Genomic DNA, 13,942 nt, shown 5'->3' with positions numbered 1-13,942 from the left:
CGGCGGCGGGGAGAAGAGGCGGCAGCGGCTAGAGTTTTTGAATGAGGATTTGTGGCGGCTAGGGTTTCATGCTCTGATACCATGTAGAAAGAGATGATAGAGAGAGCAAAACCCTAACTTTTATTAATTTATTCAGATACTAGATATATATATATATATATATAGTCATACAAATAGGGGTATGGTTAACGGGTCACAGCCCATTAACCCAATACCCAATAGACTTAATCTAACATGGGCTAATGCAGCTAATAACACTGATCATACTCTGGATCTTAGCTTGGGAAGTTCATGATTGAAAGGGTGAAATCTAGACCAGATTGATGAAAAAAGCTCAATCATAATGGATTAAAGAATGCCTGTGGTTTTTGAGACTGATTGGATAACTAACAAACTGTGATATGCTTCCTTGTGATAGTTCAGATCACAAGCTCAAGTTGCTGGAAGAAGATAGCAGAGTGGATTTTCCTAATACTTGTGAAATTCAAGGGCATAACATGAAAGGTTTTCTCTCAATGCTGAACAATTCATCATATAGATATCCACAGTTCAATCCATCTTAATATCACCAGGTGAGTGTACCTTTAATCCACAAAATATAAAACATGACGTCTAATTATCCTATGAGCCTCTGATATTGATGTTGCTTTCTGCAGTCCTTATCCTGTCATGTTGCCAGTCCAATATTATTGTACATAACCTTGTTTCCTAAAGATGTTATGTGGAGTGCTTTTCCAATAGTTTAGCATTTTCTTAAAAGATCATAATTTGGTAGCTAATTACAATAACCAAAATATCCCATTGCCTTTGTCCATGTTTATTGGTTTAGTCCATTATATATTGGCTGCTTCTCGTGATAGAGCTGCTTCTCGTAACTATCACAGATTCACAATTTGACCTGCTACTGCTGGAACCGATGCATCAGAAGGATAACTTTAGGCAATCATCTTACGATTAGATACCTCTGGTCATAAATTTTTTATGACTGCAGTTTGCATTTCATTCTTTAGTTTTTCTATATTCTTACAGAAAAAAACCTATCGTTCCTCGTTAAGAAATCTAACTTGACCAATATCTCTTGTTTTCCCTCTTCAAAACCTGCTGATTGTGTTTCTTTCTCATATACTTTCAAGCTACATATAATTTATCATACGCTGCAACCATCGTGCTATGAAATCTTTTATTTCTTGTATGGTCATAGAATCAATCTTTGAGCATCCAACAAGTAACTGGAAATCAAAAACGAAAAAAAGGGTCAGAAAGAGCACATCAAGACTCATGCTACGCTGCTGCAGTGATTACAATTCTGATGCCAGATCAAAGGGAAGTATGACATCATTATGAACAACTAGAAGTCTATTTTCAGAACCAATGGACTAAATAATTTTAATGCCCTATCTTTATCTCATATTTATGAAAATTAAATCTAGTAACAAACTATTTCCCTACTATTTAGATGTTTGATTATGGTTTGCGAGAGCATTATCTCTTTAAAAAAACAACCATTGTTTGAAAGATAACTTGACTAGCTACACATAAGAATAGACTGTATCCTTGAACAGGCTTCACGGCAAATTACATAACAAGAGTAGAACCTTTATTCCAGATATTTAGGGCAGTTGTAAAAGCAACTTCCTTTGTAGAATTAATGGCTGTCATATCCTTTTTTGCTGCCTCGGTCTCTGAAGTCTGAGCTTGTTTCAAGTGCTCCAAACATTGGATTTATGATATAGAACCTGCAAGGAGTCAACAGTCTCTGTATGCTTTACCATGCGTAACTTTTATCAATACATTGTTCCTCTTGCTTCATGCAAGTGAATAATCCGGTGCACACTTGGACGGGTGGTAAAAGTTCTTAAGGAGTATGCATCGTCCGAACTCTTATTATCTTAGAGATGTTCCTGAAGATCTGAACTGTTTTGCTTACCTGTAACTGTTACTTTTAAGAAAAATTGCATCACATCACATATATAATTTGTCTAAAAGCTGTGCAGAATGGAAACTACAGTGACAACGAGTTAGTTTTTAGTTTTCAATTACTGTATATACGTGTGATGAGCTTTCATTCTCTTTTTGACTCTTTAACTGAGTGTTTAATTACATCAATAAGTGGCACTGGCACAATAATATTTTCTTCTTCGCTTTTGGTTTTCCACTCTTCCATGTTTTTTGTTATATTTATTTATTTATTTGTGGGGGTTTGTTAATCCATTCCTAATTTGTGTGTGGTTTTTGCAGATATATTCCTTCATGACATGTGGATACTTTGGTTGGTTGATTATTAATATACGCGGTATTTTTTTCGTCTTTCAAATATTTAATAGTTTAGTGCTCGAAAACCTTAATAGAAACTATCCAGAAATATATCTGCATATAGTTTCCTAAATTATATTAGAGTGTGTTGTATTGATGGTAGTGATAATAAGGTGAGCGTGAGTGTTGAAGTATAAATATATTATGGGTTCAGTATTTGATTTATGTCCAAATTATCAATGCTGACAATTATAAATCTCCTTAGTCATGCTCCAAACTTTTACATTTTTGTAGTTGACAAACAATTGGCAGTTCATTAAATTAGCTATCTATGGTTTAAATGTCCAAAAACGAGTAATGTCTGGAATGTCGAAACTAGTTAAGGAAGAAATGGGTAAACCAAGTTTGCTTTCAGGTCTTGATATAAGGTTGGATTAAGGAAGAAATTGTTGAACTCCTGTGATATACCGACTTAGCGATTAAAAAAGGTTGGATTAAGGAAGAAATTGTTGAACTCCTGTGATATACCGACTTAGCGATTAAAAAACCTAAACTTGGAAAAAATGAAAACTAATGAATGGCCTCAGTTTATACTTGTCATGGGTTTTGTCGCTTCTTCAGTTCTGTGTCTATCACCAGCTTCTTCCGAGGCTTGCGATTGGATATTCTTCTCCGTCACAATGTCATAACATTTTAGTCTCTGTTATGACCCTCCATAGACCATGTAAGTAACATACATCGGCGACATGTCTTCTCTGCACAATTTGCACCAGGAACTTCACAGTCTGCCTTGTTGATAGTCATAAATATAAGAAGGTTGCATTGGTCAATGGATATCTTGAGTGCAGATTGTTCGACAGTTGTACCTAGATCATGATTGAGCTTGGCTTGAGAAGTTGCTAGCCATTATAACGCTTGTATTGATCCGTGCCAAACTGTGCATGAATGTCTCTATAAGATTCACAGCCCTTGCTAGGTTGTAACATGCCCTCTCATTCTTCTTAGTATGATAGTATCCTTAAAAGGCGATTACTTAATTATTATGTCTAAATAGTTTCTCAATTTTGCTATAACTGGATTCCTGATGCAGGTACAGAGGCTTTGACATGAGAAGGAGGTGCGATTTCAAAATGCTTGGAGAGCATGTTGGTGGATCTGCTGTTTAGGTCTATATACTATTATATTTAAGACACATAATAATGGCAAATGAAACCTGCAGTTCTAACAATGTAAGCTGACAAAAAAGTTCAGCGGTTAATTATAATTACTTATATCTACAGACATTAAAAACCTGCCCAATAATGGTTCAGATACAGAATCAAAACATATAAATTGTTCTACTTCGTCATTGTATTTTCAGTGTCTTCCGACTCATATGCCACCCAATATTGCTAGTTCTCATCAGAAAGTGAAATGGGAACTGGAAGCTCCTGAAAAGTGAAAACAGATGCTTTGTTTTCTTACCAGCTGCAGTATGAAATATTCACTGAGCAATCTATTTCTTTTTTTTTCTATCACTGTTTGTCGGATAATCAGTTGATGCAGCACATATTTTTCATTCTTCTTGATATCTTTTTTTTCTATCACTGTTTGTCGGATAATCAGTTGATGCAGCACATATTTTTCATTCTTCTTGATATCTTTTCCAGGGCTGACATTGCTGAAATGGCTTCACAAACATCTCCAGTTCTACCTTTGTTCAGGCTGAAGGTACCACTTCATTAGCCGGCATGTTTTTTGTTATAGTTTTCAGAGCTTAGAACAATTTATTGAAATTGTGTGCACAAATCAACAACTTAAGCTGTTTATATAATTCTATTTTTGCTCACATAAGCCTTAAATTTTTTATTCATACGAGCTACGACTACAAATCAATTATTAAGTCAGCTTGAACCAATATATTTCGGACCTCTTTCATATATTAATTGCCCATAAGAATCAGTTTGCTTCCCCTCATATTCAGAGGACTATGGTAGGTGACAACTGCTTTAGTTGTCTGCAACTTTACAAGTGGGAAGTTGCCACATCAATTCTGGGATCAGTTTTGTAAAGTTATATTTCATTTTATTTCACATCGTGTACATGAGAAATGCGTGTATCCTCTCTTCCATTCATATTGATTTATATTCATGTGAATTTGATGAGATCAGTCTCTCGACTACACATCATTAATTCTAGAGCTTTGTAATTGCAACCGGTGGAAGATACGAAATTGCAGTAGCTGGATGGGTTATGTAGATGGCTGAGTTCTAGGCATCCACTGGCAAGGAGTGCTATTCTCCACAAAATATCTGTACAAAACTTCTTATTAGCAAAAGAACTCAGGAGCATGTTCTTCAAATACCCATATATGAATTTTCACTATTAGCATAGAAACTGCATTTATTTCACAATTACCCATTAAAATATTACCAATACTAAACAATGTTAACAGTAAGGTTTGTGTTCTTTGGTGCTCTTTACTCCTTTCTTGCTTTCATCATTTGATTCCAAGGATATTGTATTGTTTTTGCTCTTCAGTTCCTACCTTTTGGGTTTTTAGTATGCAAGTAACTAGGCTAAAATGTGTAGTCGTGCAGAAATTACTTGGATATATTATAGTGCTCCCAGTCTCCCTCCAATCTTCAAATTTTAACTCTCTGTACTGATGCTAAACTTACATTCTTAATCCCTCATAGCCCTTTCCTGGCGACCTGAAGATTCTGAACTCTTAAATTCCTATTTCGGTCATAATTTACAAGATTTGATCTTCTTATTTCGTGACAATAATCAACATTTCCTCATACACCCTACATAAAAATCGCAGTATGCACCTGAAACTTCTTTTACTTATTTCCTTAGAAACCTCAACTGAACATTTCCATTTCCAGGTTGCTTTAATGATATCCTACGCTTTGGAGGCAGAACACTTTGGCTAGACCACGCGATTATCAGCTGAAAATTAACTGCAGGATTTGTGATCTTCCATGTTTAACATCAGCACTTACAGATGCTCAAGGTCATTATATTTCATCCATTCATATTAAACATTAAGGATGTTTTTAACCCTTTCCTTGGTTTGAGCTAAGTTAGCTTGTCAAGATCTATATAAAAATAAATTCGTATATATAGATATACAGATTCAGCATGCTCTGTTTTATCTTCGCTTCCTCTTTACTATATGTCCTTTAAAGTCACAAAATGCCTTATCAAGTCATTGGACAAGGTCAGAAGGAACTTTCTTTTTTTTTGTGTTGTGTGTGTTTCTTACGATATAGTATGTATAATGACTCTTGTTTGAGTAGTAACAAAAGTCTTGTTTGGTACTAATATTTGTTTGAGATGAAATACTACAGGTGAAAACATGTGTACGAAGGTTATGATGCAAAATGACGCAAAAATTAGTATTTACGTTGATTTCAGTATTGGAACCATTGATGGTCTACAGTAAATCGTCGAAGGTATATAGTGAACAATCAGAGAAATTCAGAGAATCCATTTCGAACCATAGGTGGTCTACAGTGAACTATCGATGGTCACCACACTTCAATTATAGGTTTTCAGAAACTCAAAATCAAACCATCAATGATCTACAAACAACCATTGATGGTGCTCGGGGAACCATTGATGGTCGTGAGGAAAAATCAAACCATCAATGATCTACAAACAACCATTGATGGTGCTCGGGGAACCATTGATGGTCGTGAGGAACCATCGATGGTGACGATTGTATTTGGCAGATTTGAAGAGTTAATCCACAGTCGTTCGTTAATCACTTTCATCTCAAATTTTCACTATGATTTGGATATTTCTTTCCTGATTTATGAGATGGTATATAAGATTGAAGAGATTATATTTGGAGAGAATATGTGGGTTTAAAGATAGAGCTTTAAGATAGAAAAGTTTAGGGTTTGTGAGAAAAAGATTAATTTGTAATTTGAATCCCTAGAGGCTCAACAAACTCTTTCTCGTCACGCTCAACAATATCAGATCGTCTTAGCGAGAAGAGTTATCCTTGGAATCAACATCTACTTTGTTCTTTAATGAGATTCACTTCAATCTTTTGAAGAACGGTTTGCTAATCAAAAAGGTTGTCTTTCTAATTTTGTGCTTAAACTATTTTTGGTAGTTTATTTCTAACTTGTTTTACTCAAGCCGGTGATAATTGAGAGCTGAGCCTAGCTAGGGCTAAGTGTTACTCGTTATGGAGTGTTAGGTTAGATGACTGATCTGAGTAGATCTAGAATACGATCTTTGTAAGCCTACTTAATCAGGTTGTAATTCAAGAGAACTCTTAGCATAGTGAAAATACTCATTCGTGACATGGAATAGTGGACGTAGGATTGTTATTCGAACCACTATAAAAATCTTGTACGTTCCTTAGTTGGTTTTTAGTTTGGTTGTTCGCTTTTAATTTTCTATATTTCCACTGCTTATTCTGTGTTTTCGCGAAAGACTGTAGCATCTCTGATCCAAACGTGGGCGCCGGTTGGGGGAGGGGGGGCTCTTGTTTGTTGGGAAATTGTCTGTAAATTCAAGAGGAGGGGGCTGGATTTTTTGAATCTCTCTGACTTTGATATGGCTCTTCTTTCCAAAGGGACTGGGAAATCTATCGACATGGATTTTTTGAATCTCTCTGACTTTGATATGGCTCTTCTTTCCAAAGGGACTGGGAAATCTATCGACAACAATTCTCTTGAAGGTAAGAGTCCTTTCTATGGCTCTTCTTTCCAAAGGGACTGGGAAATCTATCGACAACAATTCTCTTGAAGGTAAGAGTCCTTTCCTCTATCATCCTCGAATACTCTTCTGTCATTAATAGAGCACAACCTATAGTTTCAGCTTCTAGATTTTGGAAAGATACTTCTTCTATTCACCAAGCTTTAGTGTGATCTGTCAAGTGGAACTTAGGTGAGGGTTCAAATATCAGTTTCTGGGAGGACAAGTGGTTGGAGTCTAGCTCTTTGTGTAGCTTATTAACCTTAGCTTGTAATCTGGCATTCTGCAAGTATGTCATTGTTCACCCTCAAGGATATTTTCTCGGCAATAATTGTTGGGTATGACACCCACCCTATTCTCTATCATGATTACACCGAGGGAGAGAAAAAAGAGATATCTCAATGCTCAAAGACTTTCTTGCTTCCTCCAATTGCACCGTCAAGCAGTCTAAGGACACTGCCCAATGGCCTACTAACTGAGATTCTTCAGTTATATAATTATACTCTCTTTTGAACATGGGTGGGATTCAATCAAGTTTTTCTCACTTCCTTTGGAAATCTTCAACTCCTTCTAAGGTAAAGATTTTCTTCTGTCTTCTTCCTAAGGAAAGTACCAGACATATGAAAATTCGCTTAGGAAAGGCTTGGATGGTGATCCTGGTTGCCCTTTCTGCCAAATTGAGTTAGAAATTGATAGCCACATTTTTTTCAACCGTGCCTATGCTAAGAATGTCTGAACCTATATTTTGTCTTGTTTTCCCTCGGTACAGTGACCTGCAAATTTTGAAGATATTTTTATATTCTAACAGCAATTCTGTGCTAGATCATAAGCTTCGCTCCTTGTGGAAAGTTGTTTTCCTTGCCTACTGTTGGTGCATGTGGAGATCAAGAAACAATTTGATCTTCAACAAGGAAAAGACAACCCCTAAATACATTGCCTCTAAAATTGCATAAAATTGCACACTTAGTGTTGTTCTTGACAATAAGCTCAGGTAGAAAGAAGGCTGTGATCATCAACGGGACGACAAAGGAGCATGGACTTGGCTCATGGAGAGTACATATGGTAAAGTCGTAGAGGATAACCTCTAAATGGTTTCCTTTTGTTTTTAAGTTTACTTAGCTGTGGTTTGGTATGCCTGTGTTTCGGGGGCAAACTCCTGATATGGTGGATGGGTGTACAGATTGTGTGTAAACTTTGATACTATGGTTCTGTGTAGCTCTTGAGCCTGGTGTGTTAGCGGGTTGGTAAGGATTGACGACTGGAACCGCTCATCTTTCCATCTGTGATCTCCCCTCACCGTTCTTCAAGAGCTTGTTTTTCTGCTTTCCAGTTATATAATAGTATTGATTAGGGCTTCGGCATAGTTTTGACGCGATGGCTAAGTAATGTGAATGTATATGACATACGTAACTGTTTGCTTAGTACGAGCTCATGTTTGATGTTTAACTAAGTACTTTTACATTACATTGAAATATTTAGAAAGCAATAACTATGTTGGAAGGGTATTGCTAGAATTAGTTGGTTAAATATATGATACAAGAGTGCTGAAAAACCCTTAATAATTTGAGAACCATATGGCTTTTGCGGAATTCATCCAATATATTATGAACTCGAGTTTATCAATGTGATTTTATTTCTCTTTCTCTTCTCTGTTCAGAGATTAAGCCTCTCAATTCATATGTTTCTTCATTTTTTGCAATCTAGCCCATGCTTGCTTTTCTTTTTCCCTTGGGAATCTAGGATGATCGAGTTAATTAGTTATTCAGGTATGTTGCCTAGTCCATGCTCATGCTTCATGCTTCATGCTCAATTAGTTACTCGGCTGAAATGCCACATGATACTTGTTATCAAAAGGAGAAATTTTTTAAATAGGCTAGTTTTAATAAATATTTAGCAAAACCGACCTCTTTTTGGCCAGCTCATCTCATCAAGGCTGGCCAAGAAGGGGTCAGTGTTACTAAATTTGGGTTTTGAAATATGGGACTACTAGTCTTGTTTGTTTAGTGGTCGCCCACTAAACAAGAACCAGGAAGCCTACGACTAATCTAAACAGTTTCAGAATATCCACGGGATTAATTGTCACATGGATTTTACAGAGACTTTGGTCTCTGATGCTTAGAAAATCTATGGGACTAGTAGTCCTGTGGATTGTCTGGGCAGCCCAAAACCTGCACAAAACCTGCACAGATCATCGATTTATACCCTGCTTATATAGAATGTATAATTTGCACAAAAAACATAAATCCACCCTATGTACATTGCTAAACAGTATAATTGTTATATATGTTATAAATTTTAAGAAATAAACATAAACTAAAACACATTTAATCAATTCACAACACAATAGATACCTCTTATGCATATTCATATGACAAAATACTCCCAACAAATCCAAATGTATCAAGTATGTTTAGTTACAAATTGGGTCTAAGTAGAAAAATCAATAAACTATATTATTAACAAATTATATAACAAGTAAGATCCACCTTGTCTTCCTTGTCATCCGAGTAAGATCCACCTCGTCTTCATCATATGTAAATTATCTTATTATTCAAAAATTAAATTGTATATATCTTTTTTCTAGTTAAACCGTAGCTAAAAGATCCTCTATATCAATTTTAATTTATCAAATTTTGACCAAATCTTATTGTTTATCAAAAAAAATTAAAAATATTCCAAATATACAATTATTTTCAAACTACAATTTTAACTAAATAATAGAGAGAAAATTATAAAAAATAAGATAATTATACATTGATTAAGAGTTGAAATTTGTCGGCGTTAGGGAGTCTAGGCAGCGTTAGAGTTCAACAATGTCGGAGTGAACTTGTTGGGAAGATCTCAATTTAGGTTTGGAGATAATAAAAGAGAGGAAATTGAGGGAGAAAGAGGTGATTTGGGAGAGAAACAATGGAATGGGGAGAGAGATTGGGAGTGGGTTGATCCAATTCAAACTTCTAAGAGGGAGAGAAATCAGGAGAGAGCTGAGAGAGACAGAGGAGACTGTGCCCTAATTTTTTGGCACAATTAGGGCTTTTATAGGCCTGACAAATACACACGACTAGTCCCATGTATTTGCTGGGCAACACGAGCGGAAGTTTCTGTTTAACCCACGGGACTACGAGTCACGTGGGTTTTATAATAGTGAATAGATAATTCACGGGACTAGTCCCGTGTGTTTCGAAAACCACATTCAGCAAAAACGACCTCTTTTTGGCCAGCCTTGATGAGCTGGCCAAAAAAGGTCGGTTTTACTAAATATTTAGCAAAATATATATGTTATAACCGTTTTAATGATGGAAAATAATCTCTAATTAATGGTAGACAAGTGTCTCACATTATGCATAATCAAATCAACACCTCAAGACAATTAAAGACTCAACTCGGTTGACTCGACACGTCGACATCTTGTGAGGACGACTCAAAAGGCGTTTCGTGTCACCCCTTGGCTTAGTCGACTACTTAACCACTCCACTCGGCTGACTAACTGGCCGATACCTTGCGAGGGCGACTCAATAGGTGATACTTTCCGATCACCAGACGAGTAGAAAGATGACGAAACGCCTCGAGCCCCTCTTGTGCACTGATGACTAATCACCTTGTCTTAATTGCCATTAGATACATTCTGGGCGTCATCATTTCTCTGTCTCCGATAGTATTTATATCAAATAGGACCATGTCGGCTCAGCACACCCCACATCACTTCGCATTAAACACCAAAGTGACATTTTCAGCACTCGCCGGCCGACACCTATAAAGTTGAAGCTGACTTGGTTGCCAACTCATACTCGGTCGAAGTTAACTTCCTACCCCTCCTTCTATTACTATAAATGGAGATACTATTTTCAATTACAAGGTAAGCTTTTCCACCATTCTCTGAACTTAAAAACTACTGTAGTTCCTTTTACTTCTCCACACAAACCACCCACTGACTTGATCGTCGGAGGAACAACCGGGGAGCCACTGCCTGCCCTCCTACGATTTGCTACTTGTGCAAGGAAGTACAACTTGTCCAAGGACCAGACATTCGGAGAGTTAGAGGGCCTCCGTCAACTTAATCAACTCTATTTATTTCTGTGTTATTCCATACATCAAAAGTCATTTTTGCTAAATATTTATCAAAACTAGCCTATTTCAAAAAATTCTCCTTATCAAAAACATCATAGGTGGTCTTGATATTGATATCCTTTGCACACGGAGAGCGGTCGAATCTTATAGATAGGAACAAAGGAAGATGTATCCTCTCGTATAAATCCTTCACATTCGAATTGTAGCATTTTTTTTCCCCTTTCGTTGTGCTGACTATAATAATATTATAAAATTTAAAGAAATCGTCAACAAGAATGCGATTTGATTGATATTAACAATGAATAGCAAGAATTGGTTGTTACTTAACTATCCAAAGAAACAAGAATGCGATTTGATTGATATTAACAATGAATAGCAAGAATTGGTTGTTACTTAACTATCCAAAGAACGAACAAATGAGCATCATGATCACCGTAAATGAATAGCAAGAATTGGTTGTTACTTAACTATCCAAAGAACGAACAAATGAGCATCATGATCACCGTAATAGCTCCGGGTACACCTGGATGTGATAAAGTTAAGGTGCTATTGATACAAATTAAAATTATTGCGCTCTATCTTTTTATTATAAAAAAAAATGTGATCACTCAATCATAAAGTTAGGAATTTTCTTTTTTTTACAAGACAAGTACTTAGAGCAGTTTACACGTTACACGTTAGTTTTCAATATATAAGATGAAGTTTGATATACACCTGATGCTCCTTCATCTTGCCTTCATGCCTGTTTACATATCTTGCTGTGGCGAAGCTAGAATCTTTATTCATTTAATGATTAGTCAATTAATTTGAAAAGACGAAGTTATCTATTGCGCACAAATCTAGGATGTTATCTCTAATACTTATGCACAAATCTAGGATGTTACAAATGGGGCTCAATCTAATAAGATAATCTGGGCAAAAACGGTACATAGATCCTTTTGTAAGTGAGGTCCATCCAATTTGATCCATGGGCTTGTCTATGAAAAGTTACCAGCTACAAAGAGTTTAGTATCAAAATCAAAAACTTTTGAGGGGGCCAAGGCAACCCCAAGAACTATACATAGCTCTGCCCTTGATCTCTTGTTTTGCCTTGAAAGCTCATTAAGCAAAGTAAAAAGCCCAAGAAATCACCTAAACCAATATTACTTAATATAAAAACACCTAGTAATGGTATAAATATATAATATGTTGTATTAAGATGTGTAAGCTATCACTTCCGTGCTTTTCCCATGATTTTCTAACGAATTTTATATTTATCAGGATACATATATTCAAGAAATATTCTTGGAAGTGCAAGTTTAAAAAAGAAAGGAAAAAAAAAGTCTGTTGTTGGCATTTAACAACTTAAAAAGAATAAGGAAGATAACAAGGTAATTCTTTTTTTTTAACAAGTAGCATTTGTATGTTTGATAATGAACTTACATGAGCTGATGCAGCAGCTGTCACTTCGTCGTTTGAGTAGCTAGCTGGAAAATTTTGTTATTTGCTAGCGCCAAAATTTTCTGAAATAGTGGATATATTCTGCGCAGATGTCAAATTAAAATAGTAGCATGATGTTTAATGATTAATGATTTAGGGTTCTTTCTTTCTTCTGATTGATTTTTTTGAGAAGCAATCGATAATGGTGTTTGGTGAATTTATTTTGCATGCTTACTGAAATTGTTTATGTTTTTAAGGAGATGCCTTTCGAAGCAACCTCAGGTTATTTTTAAAATCCGCTTCTACTTTCTTTAGTTTATATGCCATATATGACTTTTATTTTTTTGACAATAATATTTAAGCATAGTTTTAACAAACACCTTAATTGCTTTAGGAATAAGTAGATGAAGACCATTTATTCAATAATATTTGTTTGTTTCTCAGGGAAAAGTAAAAAACTAATGCAATTATCCGGAATATGATGTTCAACCATATTTATTAGATGGAGACCATTTTATTGAACGGTTATAATTAATGAGATTTTGATCATTGAACTGTGATTTCATGTATTCTAATTTTAATGTAAAAAGGAACGGATAACAAGGATAAGGGTGTTATAGTAGAAAATGGTAATAAATCTCCACCTCAATTGTCTGTAATTTTGAATATTTTGGCTCCGTCTCAAAGAATAATAACCTTCACCGAATATGCACACATCTACACATTATTTTTACAGTATTTAAGCAATTTTTTTTTCAAGATACGAGATGAATTATGATACCAGATATCCAATAACAAAAACATCTTTACGAGTCATTTGGAAACTAATTAATACCTCCAGTAGAGCTCCATCAGTAGGGGTGTCAAACCATATCCGTATCCGAAGAAATATCCGTAACCGTATCTGTTAGGATACGAATATGGTTACTCAAATCTATAACCGATAGGATATGATTACGGATATTGTTTTGTAGTGAAATATCTGTATCCGTATCCGAAAATATCCGAATACATATTGGTCATACTCTTACGATAGTTTCGAGTCTTAGATTATGAATTTGTGATTAATTTTGATGATCAAGATGTCTAATCTTAGCTTTTCAATCATAATGAACATATTAACGAACTCTTTTTGTATCACATGACTATATTTTTCTGAATACTATCTAGTTTTCTAATATCCTTTTTGTATCCGCATACATATCCGTTTATATATCCGTATCTATATCCGTAACTATATCCGATTTTGGCGGATATGGATATGAATTTTTCTTACCGACGTATATCCATATCCATATCCGTATCCGAGATAGGTAAGCGGATATGGATATGGTAAGTGTCATATCCGAGCCGTATCCGCTCCGTTAACACCCCTGGACCATCAGTCTTTATATATAATTATCAAATGGAATCTATTAGGTAATGCAATTGCATTTACTAGCATAAACAAATAATGAATGCAATATCCCCATATTGATTCCATTATATGTCAGAAGATAATCAT

At 35.5% G+C, this 13,942-nt stretch overlaps 1 pseudogene; it reads left to right on the top strand.

Annotated features, from left to right (window-relative positions):
* LOC109832528 overlaps window positions 1-5,380 on the top strand; it is a 118,035-nt pseudogene extending 112,655 nt beyond the window's left edge.

Source organism: Asparagus officinalis, chromosome 3, assembly GCF_001876935.1.
Source record: "Asparagus officinalis chromosome 3, Aspof.V1, whole genome shotgun sequence".
Classification (NCBI taxonomy): domain Eukaryota; kingdom Viridiplantae; phylum Streptophyta; class Magnoliopsida; order Asparagales; family Asparagaceae; genus Asparagus; species Asparagus officinalis.
Note: the sequence above shows the minus strand (reverse complement) of the source record. Positions and strands in the feature narration are given on the sequence as shown.